Source organism: Ovis aries, chromosome 2, assembly GCF_016772045.2.
Source record: "Ovis aries strain OAR_USU_Benz2616 breed Rambouillet chromosome 2, ARS-UI_Ramb_v3.0, whole genome shotgun sequence".
Classification (NCBI taxonomy): domain Eukaryota; kingdom Metazoa; phylum Chordata; class Mammalia; order Artiodactyla; family Bovidae; genus Ovis; species Ovis aries.
The window spans coordinates 239,171,584-239,181,290 of NC_056055.1; the positions used below are offsets into that span (position 1 = coordinate 239,171,584).

The following is a 9,707-nucleotide window of genomic DNA, read 5'->3' on the forward strand; positions in this document are numbered from 1 at the left end:
ATCCTTTTGTAGTTCATGAGCGTGATGATTGGGTGTTCACGCTGCTGCGTGACATGTGCCTCCCCGCAAACCTTGTTACGACACCGGCACATTACCCGTCTGACGTAAAAAAAAAAAAAAAAAAAAAAAAAGCATTAATTCTTCTATCCTCAGCTTTCTTTATAGTCCAATTCTCACATCCATATATGACTACTGGAAAAACCATAGCTTTGACTAGATGGACCTTTGTTGGCAAAGTAATGTCTTTGCTTTTTAATATGCTGCCTAGGTTGGTCATAACTTTTCTTCCAAGGAGCAAGCATCTTTTAATTTCATGGCTGCAGTCACTGTCTGCAGTGATTTTGGAGCCCAAGAAAAGAAAATCTATCAGCTTCCACTCTTCCTCCTTCTATTTGCTGTGAAGTGATGGAATTAGATGCCACGATCTTAGTTTTTTGAATGTTGAATTTTTAAGCCAGCTTTTTCACTCTCGTCTTTCATCCTCATCAAGAGGCTCTTTAGTTCCTCTTTCCAAATAGAAAAAGAGCACAAAAAGTTAGTTAAAACACACAAGAATGGTGACTAGTACAGGATATGTTTAATTTTTTTATTTTCATAAGAAAAATTAACACATGGATACTTTGCTTCTTTTATTAACTAAATTCCTATTTATAAAATATACATATATACTATTCCCACTTGGGTATAAAAGCAATTTACTGACCTGTGAGGAGTCAGTAGTCTCACACAATGGGAATTGTGTGAAGAACAAGATAGGTTGACAGGCTGGATTGCTCACACACAATAATCAAGAACAAGATAGGTTGACAGGCTGGATTGCTCACACACAATAATCAAGAAGGGGCTCCAAGAGCTAATTAGCCAACCAGAGTCTTGCTAACCCCAAAGACTCTATTCCTCCTCCTCTAGGAAGTGAAAATTTCAAGTGGCCCTATGAATATCACAAAATAATATATCAGTAGGAATACATGAACTTGCAAAAATCCCCATCAATGTATCAAACAGGACATGTGTGAATGTGTGTTCACTCAGTGGTGTCCAACTCTTTGCAATCCTGCCAGACTCCTCTGGCCGTGGGATTTTCCAGGGAAAAATACTGGAGTGGGTTTCCATTTCCTCCCTCAGGGGATGTTCCCAACCCAGGGACTGAACCCACATCTCCTGCATCTCCTGCTTTGGGCAGGCAGATTCTTTCCCACTGAGCCACCTGGGAAGCCCATGAGACAGGACAGCAGTTTATATAATGCCACCCAAGTGAGACTGAAAGCTTACGATTTTGAGGGACAATATCACATTACAAACAATGAAAACCTAAGAGAAAGGTATGATTTTAAAACTCTTACAGACATTATAAAAAGGGAGCTCAGCTTGATCATCAGTGGCCTGGTGACAATCCCCTTGGACTACACAAGCAGATCTTAAGACTGACCAAGAATCAGCTGACTGAAGACCCAGATCTAATTACCTCAACTGGACTAAGATGACATTTCTTTCTTTCCAGTCTGACTGGATTTTTGAAAGCCCAGAAAAGAATATGAATAATATTATAGAAACCATAGGACAATAACAAAAGAAAGCAATGGTCCAAGAAAGCAGGGGGCAAGAAGCTCCAGATTTTGTGGGGCCCATGGCTCAAACAATTTGTGTGGCCCTACTTAAGAAAAAAAAAATGCATAGTAAGGTATTAAAGAGGCATACAGACAAAAGAAGGGCCTTGGAAGAGGCCATGCAAGCAAAGAGCACTGAAATTTAAATGTCATTACTTTCAGTTATCATTTTTGTTTCTGATCTGCTCTTGAAGATATTTGAAGAATTCATAAGTATCAGCCAAACCAGCACTTTAATTACAGTTTAAAATTTTAAGGAGGATTTCCCTGGTGGCAGAGTAGATAAGAATTTGCCTGCCAAGGCAGGTGACACAGGTTCGATCCCTGGTCCAGAAAGATTCCTCATGCCTTGGACTACTGAGCCCACTCTCTAGAGCCTGAGAGCCACACTACTGAAGCCTGTGTGCCCTAGAGCCTGTGCTCTTAACAAGAGAAGCCATCACAGTCAGAAGCCAATGCACCCTGATGAAGAGTAGCTCCCGGCTCAGCACAGCTAGAGAAAGCCCGTGTGCAGCAATGAAGACCCAGTGCCATCAAAAATAAATCAATAAATAAAAGTTTAAAAAGGATCCTGCAAGCTGAGTGGCACAGCCCACTAAAAAAACTATTTAAAAAACTTAAGAATAGTTAATTAAGTTTGTAAAAGATGATGCTGTGAAAGTGCTGCACTCAATATGCCAGCAAATTTGGAAAACTCAGCAGTGGCCACAGGACTGGAAAAGGTCAGTTTTCATTCCAATCCCAAAGAAAGGCAATGCCAAAGAATGCTCAAATTACTTCATAACTGCACTCATCTCACACACTGGTAAAGTAATGCTCAAAATTCTCCAAGCCAGGCTTCAACAATGCGTGAACCATGAACTTCCAGATGTTCAAGCTGGTTCTAGAAAAGGCAGAGGAACCAGAGATCAAATTGCCAACATCTGCTGGATCATCAAAAAAGCAAGAGAGTTCCAGAAAAACATCTATTTCTGCCTTATTGACTATGCCAAAGCCTGTGACTGTGTGGATCACAATAAACTGTGGAAAATTCTGAAAGAGATGGGAATACCAGACCACCTGACCTGCCTCTTGAGAAACCTGTATTCAGGTCAGGAAGCAACAGTTAGAACTGGACATGGAACAACAGACTGGTTCCAAACAAGGAAAGGAGTACGTCAAGGCTGTATATTGTCGCCCTGCTTATTTAACTTACATGCAGGTTGTGTGTGTACGTGTGTCTGTTAGTCGTCAGTCATGTCTGACTCTTTGCGACTCCACGGACTGTAACCCACCAGGCTTCACTGTCCATGGAATTCTCCAGGCAAGAATACTGGAGTGGATTGCCATTCCCTTCTCCATATATGCAGGGTGAAAAGAAAGTGAAGTCACTCAGTCGTAACCGACTCTTTGCGACCCCATGGACTGTAGCCTATCAGGCTCCTCCATCCATGGGAATTTCCAGGCAAAAGTACTGGAGTGGGTTGCCATTTCCTTCTCCAGGGGATCTTCCCAACCCAGGGATCAAACTTGGGTCTCCCACATTGCAGGCAGACGCTTTACTCTCTGAGCCATGCTGGGCTGGACGAAGCACAAACTGGAATCAAGATTGCCAGGAGAAATATCAATAACCTCAGATATGCAGATGATACCACCCTTATGGCAGAAAGTGAAGAAGAACTAAAGAGCCTCTTGATGAAAGTGAAAGAAGAGAGTGAAAAAGTTGGCTTGAAGCTCAACATTCAGAAAACTAAGATCATGGCATCTGGTCCCATCACTTCATGGAAAATAGATGGGAAAACAGTGGAAACAGTGTCAGCCTTTATTTTCTTGGGCTCCAAAATCACTGCAGATGGTGACTGCAGCCGTGAAATTAAGACGTTTACTCCTTGGAAGGAAAGTTATGATCAACCTAGATAGCATATTAAAAAGCAGAGACATTACTTTGTCAACAAAGGTCCGTCTAGTTAAGGCTATGGTTTTTCCAGTAGTCATGTATGGATGTGAGAGTTGGAGTATAAAGAAAGCTGAGTGCAGAAGAATTGATGTTTTTGAACTGTGGTGTTGGAGAAGATTCTTGAGAGTCCCTTGGACTGCAAGGAGATCCAACCTGTCCACCCTAGAGGAAATAGGTCCTGAATATTCATTGGAAGGACTGATGTTGAAGCTGACACTCCAATACTTTGGCCACCTGATGCGAAGAGCTGACTCATTTGAAAAGACCCTGATGCTGGGAAAGATTGAAGGCAGGAGGAGAAGGATACAATGGAGGATGAGATGGTTGGATGGCATCACTGACTCAATGGACATGAGTCTGAACAAACTCCAGGAGTTGGTGATGGACCGAGAGCCCTGGCGTGATGCAGTCCATGGGGTTGCAAAGAGTCAGACATGACTTACTGACTGAACTGAAATGAAAGTGTTTAAATACCAAAAAAGTTGACTTCAAGGTTTATCACCTATAAGACTTTGATAAATTGAGCACTAAACAAATAATTCTAAGTGTTCTGCTTCACTTATAACAGCCTCTTTAATATGAAAATGAAGCTGTTAGTGTCATTTCCAGGGCTCCAAAGAGCTCTGGTACCACAGTCCTCTATGTCTCAACACAAAGGGAATTCTGCAAGAGGCAAAGTGATAGACAAGAAGTGATTTGTTAGACTAGGATGCTTGTAAGTTTCACAAGGGCTTCTCTGGTGGCTTAGACAGAAAAGAATCTGTCTGCAATGTGGGGACCTGGGTTCGATCTCTGGGTTGGGAAGATCTCCTGGAGAAGGGAAAGGCTACCCACTTCAGTATTCTTGCCTGGAGAATCCCCATGAACAGAGGAGCAGGCAGACAAGTGTTGCACTGCCCGGAGTACTCAGCGGGTTACATTTTTATAATCAAAGGAAGAAAGGGAAAGGGGAGAAGATCTTTGTCTTTCTTAAATAGACAGGTTTCCTTCATCAGTTCCTCCCCCAAGTAAGGCAGGGAAGTTTTCTTGTCACTATATGGTCAGGCCAAGACTGTTATAACATTTAGGAATAATATTTTCAGGTCTCAGTACAATGAAGGTCTTTCATTTTGAAAATTCACCTTTCCATAAATGATTGTTTTTTTGTGGGCACAGGGCATAGTTTGGGAGTCATTAACTTGATAATACCACTGGGCAGGTTGTAGGCCTTATTCTTTACTATTGTTTTATTGTTTGGGGGGCATTGTGCAAAGAACACGTCTTCGGGGCCAAAGGGCATGTTTTGGAGGTTATTAACTGACTGAACTCACTGGGCAGGATGTAGGTCTCCTGCCACCATTGTTGTATTGTTTGGGGGCATGTCTTGTGCTTCTGTTGCATGGCTTTGTCGCTAAGCAAAGTTAGCTTGATTTTATTGTTAAGCCAGCCAATCTGGCTTTGATGCTAAGCGACTTGTTTTGCTTCATGAGTCAAGCAAGCCCACATTGTTTCAGAATATTCTCATTACTTTCTTGAGTGATCATTAGTCTTATTGTGGTCTCCCAACCCCCCTAAAGTTCCCTGTCTATCTACAATTCCCTAATGGGGTTTCTAAGCTATTTGATTATCCTATGCTATTCCTGCTTATTTATGCAGAGTACATCATGCAAAATGCTGGACTGGATGAAGCACTAGCTGGAATCAAGATTGCCAGGAGAAATATCATTAACCTCAGATATGCAGATGATACCAGCTTTATGGCAGAAAGCAAAGAGTAACTAAAGAGACTCTTGATGAAGGTGAAAGAGGAGACTGAAAAAGCTGGTTTAAAACTCAACATTAAAAAATCAAAGATCATGGCATCTGGTCTCATCACTTCATGGCAAATAGATGGGGAAACAACAGAAACTTTTTATTTCCTTGGGCTCCAAAATCACTGCAGATCGTGACTGGAGTCATGAAATTAAAAGACACTCACTCCTTGGAAGGAAAATTGTAACAAATCTAGACAGCATATTAAAAATCAAGACATCGCTTTGCTAACAAAAAGGTCCATATAGTCAAAGCTATGGGTTTTCCACTAATCATGTATGGATGTGAGAATTGGACCATAAAGAACGCTGAATGCCAAAGAATTGATGCTTTCAAATCGTGGTGCTGGAGAAGACTTTTGAGAGTCCCTTGGACTGCAAGGAGATCAAAACAGTAATCCTAAACGGAATCAACTCTGAATATTCATTAGAAGGACTGATGCTGAAGCTGAAGCTCCAATACTTTGGCCACCTGACACGAAGAGCCGACTCTAGAAAAGACCCTGATGCTGGGAAAAACTGAAGACAGGAGGAGAAGGGGACAAGATGGTTGATGGCATCACTGACTCAATGGACATGAGTTTGAGCAAACTCCAGGAGATGCTTGAAGGACAGGTAAGCCTGGTATGCTGCAGCCCATGGTGTCTGAAAGAGTCGGACATGACTGAGTGACTGAACGACAACAATCCCTATCAAAAAGAATTCTATCAGTATCAACCAATTCATAATGACAATTACTAGTAGAAATAATCAGTACAATACAAAACTGAAAACGACTACTCCATCCAGTAAAATTATCTTAGGAAAAAAGAATCATATTTTGCATATAACATTGAAAACTACCAGGAATCCCCTTAATCAAATTGTATTCGACAGAAATAAGCACCCATGAAACTAGAGCAGCAGATGTGAAAAAAAATTAAAATTGGGTATGGATCAAATTTGAAAGATGAATTTAACCGTCATTGTAAAGTTTACCCAGGAAAGAACTGATTCACAGTGATTTCTGCAAAATTGAAAATAGAAAAAAATTAGAAATGGCTAAATCTCACTGTACAAAAAATTGAACAAGAAATCAAGTCTAAATGAAAGTTCACTGATGTTGAGACAGTTCTGATCAAAATATGTTTATTTATGATGTGGAGGAAAAATGAACTTGGAGGTTAAAATGGCAGGTCAAAAACTTTGGGAGATAATGCATATGAAGCATTTAGTAGAGATAATGTACATATCTGGTATGTGGTATATACTCATGAAATACTAGGGTTGATTAATTTTTTAAATTATGATAAAATAGAAACAACATAAAACTTACCCTCTTTAAGTATAGTTCCGTGGCATTAGCCAGGTTCCTGTTATTGTGCGACCATCACCACTATCCATCTCCAAAACTTTTTAATCTTCCCAAATGGCAACCACACCCATTAAATGACAACTTCCCATTTCTCTCTCTCTCCAGCCCCTGATAACTGCCATTTACTTAGCCGTTCATGTCCCTGTGAATTTGATTACTCTATGTACATCATATAAGTGGAATCATACAATATTTGCCTTTGTGACTGGCGTATTTCATAATGTCTTTTATGAAAGACATAATGCCATCTTTGTCATTAGCATAGTCTCCTACGGTCATTCATACTGTAGCAGGCCATGTATCAGAGTTTTCTTCAAGACTAAATAATATTCCACTGTATATTCATACCACATTTTGTTTATCAATTCATCTGTCAATAGAGACTTGGTTTGCTTCCACTTTTGACTTTTGTGAATAATGTTGGCTATGAACACTGGTGTAGAATTATCTGTTTGAGTCCCTAATTTCAGTTCTTTGGGGTATATACCCAGAAATGGAACTGCCAGATCAACCAGGGATTGAACCTGTGCCCTCTGCATTGGAAGGGTGGAGTCTTAACCCCTGCACAACCAGGGAGGTCCCCACCAGATTGTTTTTAAACTGTAGTTTTTCCTTTGCTCAATCTTGCTATGGATTTCCCTGATAGCAGTCTACATGGAGAGGGAAATGAAAGACTTCTCAGAAATTCCTTCCATGTGACAGGAAGAATTCAACTTGAGAAAACAAAACCTTGACAGATGAATTCACTGCCCCCTACGCACAAACAGAAAGTAAATACTAATCATTTTATCGATAATTGAGAACTGAGCCCTCTGCTCAGTTTATCAGATCATCAAGCTCTTGAAGAGGTGCAAAAATCTTAGTTTGACATTTTGCATTCTTATATTTAAAACAGTAATATTTCATTTTATTTAATTATTTTGATTGCTCTGGGTTTTTGTTGCTGCACATGGGCTTTCTCTAGTTGTCACAAACAAGGACCCTTTGTTGTGGTGCATGGGCTTCTTGTTGCGGGGATATCCCGTTGCTGAGCACAGGCTCTAGGCTCACTGGCTTCAGCAGTTGCAGCACACAGGCTCAGTAGTTGTGGCGCATGACTCAGTTGCTCCGCAGCATGTGGAATCTTCACAGGCCGGGCAATGGCAGGTGGATTCTTATCCACTGTACCACCAGAGAAGTCCATTTTATTTATTTTTTAAAACATGATCTTAGGCTTCCCTGGTGGCTCAGTGGTAAAGTATCTGCCTGCCAATGCAGGGGACCCGGGTTCAATCCCCAGTGTGGGAAGATCCCATATGCCTTGGAGTAACTAAACTTTTAAGCCACAACTACTGAGTCTGTGCTATAGAGCCCAGGAGCTGCAACTACTGAAGGCTGCTCGTGCTACGGCCTGCACTCTGCAACAAGAGAAGCCACCTCAATGAGAAGCCCATGCTCTGCAACTAAAGAAAAGGCCTCGCAGCGCGAAGACCCAGCACAGCCAAATATAAATAAATTTAAAAAAATTTTTTTGAATTTTTAAGTATGATCTTCTCAGTTGAATTTATAACCAGTTGCACCGCAAATGAGGGTGACTACCCCAAATGAACCCACATCTTAATTTTTCCAAATACTTACTTGCAAACATGTTATTCTACATATCATAAATATGTTCTTCCTTGTTACACTGTAAGTTTCAGTCACCTGAAGCGTAACATAATAATGTTATCTTGGTATGACTTTTGTTCTTGGCTGTATCTTGTGTATTTCTCAGCAATGACTTTGAGGCTAACGGAATTTACATAAGAAAGAAATGGCACACAAGCAACATCTGGCTCACAGATACCTTTTCTTTGACCTAGGTAGCATTTTGCAATTTTTAAAATACTTACAAACACCCAAAATTTGCAAATATTTACATAAAGTCACAGGCTTCTGGTACCTACTTAAAAAACATAAAGGACCTGGCAAACTGAGCCCTGAGTCTTTGTTGCTGCCTACAGGCTTTCTCTAGTTGCAGTGTAGGGGCTTTTCGGTGGGCTTCTCTTGTTGCGGAGCACGGGCTCTAAGCAACTGAGCTTCAGTATTTGAAGCGCATGGGCTCAGTAGTTGCGGCTCCCGGACTCTAGAGCACAGGCTCGGTAGCTGTAGTGCACAGGTGTAGATGCCCTGGAGCATGTGGAATCTTCTTAGACCAGGGATCCAACCCGTGTCCCCTGCATTGGCAGGTGGATTCCCAACCACTGGACTACCAGGGAAGTCCCACTGAGCCCATATTCTTTATGTCAGTCGCTATTTATCATTACGCTTGTGTGGTTGTTTTGGTTACTGTAAAGGAAAATTTTTAAAATCCTACTCTATTATCCAATCTATTATGGTTACAGTTTTCCTGCCTGATCCCGTTATCCAATTGAGTTTGTGCCCCAATTCTAGGATGTCCAGGAAGGTATACGAACTACTTTGGTTGATGGAATCAGACGTCCTGGACTTGAATGTAGACTCACAACTGAGTTTCAGCTTTTCATCTGTAAAGCGAGGACAACAGCAATATTTACCTACCTCATAGGACTGAGTTAATAAATGTAAAATGCTTAAGACAGTCCCAGCAGTTTTATCAAAAGGAAATACAATGGCCCAGAAGCCCAGGGACTATGACTATCTTATTTACCACTGAATACCACTGGCCAGCACAGAGCTTGGAAGGTCAGTGCTGCTGCTGCTGTTGCTAAGTCACTTCAATCGTGTCCGACTCTGTGCGACCCCATAGACGACGGCCCACCAGGCTCCTCTGTCCCTGGAATTCTCCAGGCAAGAATACCGGAGCGGGTTGCCATTTCCTTCTTCGTGGAAAGCCAATAAATATTTTTAAATAACGGGGGGCGGGGGAGGAGGGAGGAGCCCTCCTAACAACGTAGTAGTAGTACTTAAGGCAGAGGACTGCCACTCTCTTTGGTAGGGGCACAACCAGGTTATACGGAGCACTTGAAGCAAGCGAGGACACTGAGCTGAATTAGATCAGGGTGAGGAAAGGCTGGTTGGGG

General features: G+C 41.5%; 1 non-coding gene across 1 annotated transcript; it reads left to right on the forward strand.

Annotated features, from left to right (window-relative positions):
- LOC114113435 (small nucleolar RNA U13) lies at positions 1 to 105 on the forward strand. The gene has a single exon (XR_003588469.1). It is a non-coding gene; the product is annotated as a small nucleolar RNA U13 (small nucleolar RNA).
- The last annotated feature ends 9,602 nt before the right edge of the window (positions 106 to 9,707 follow it).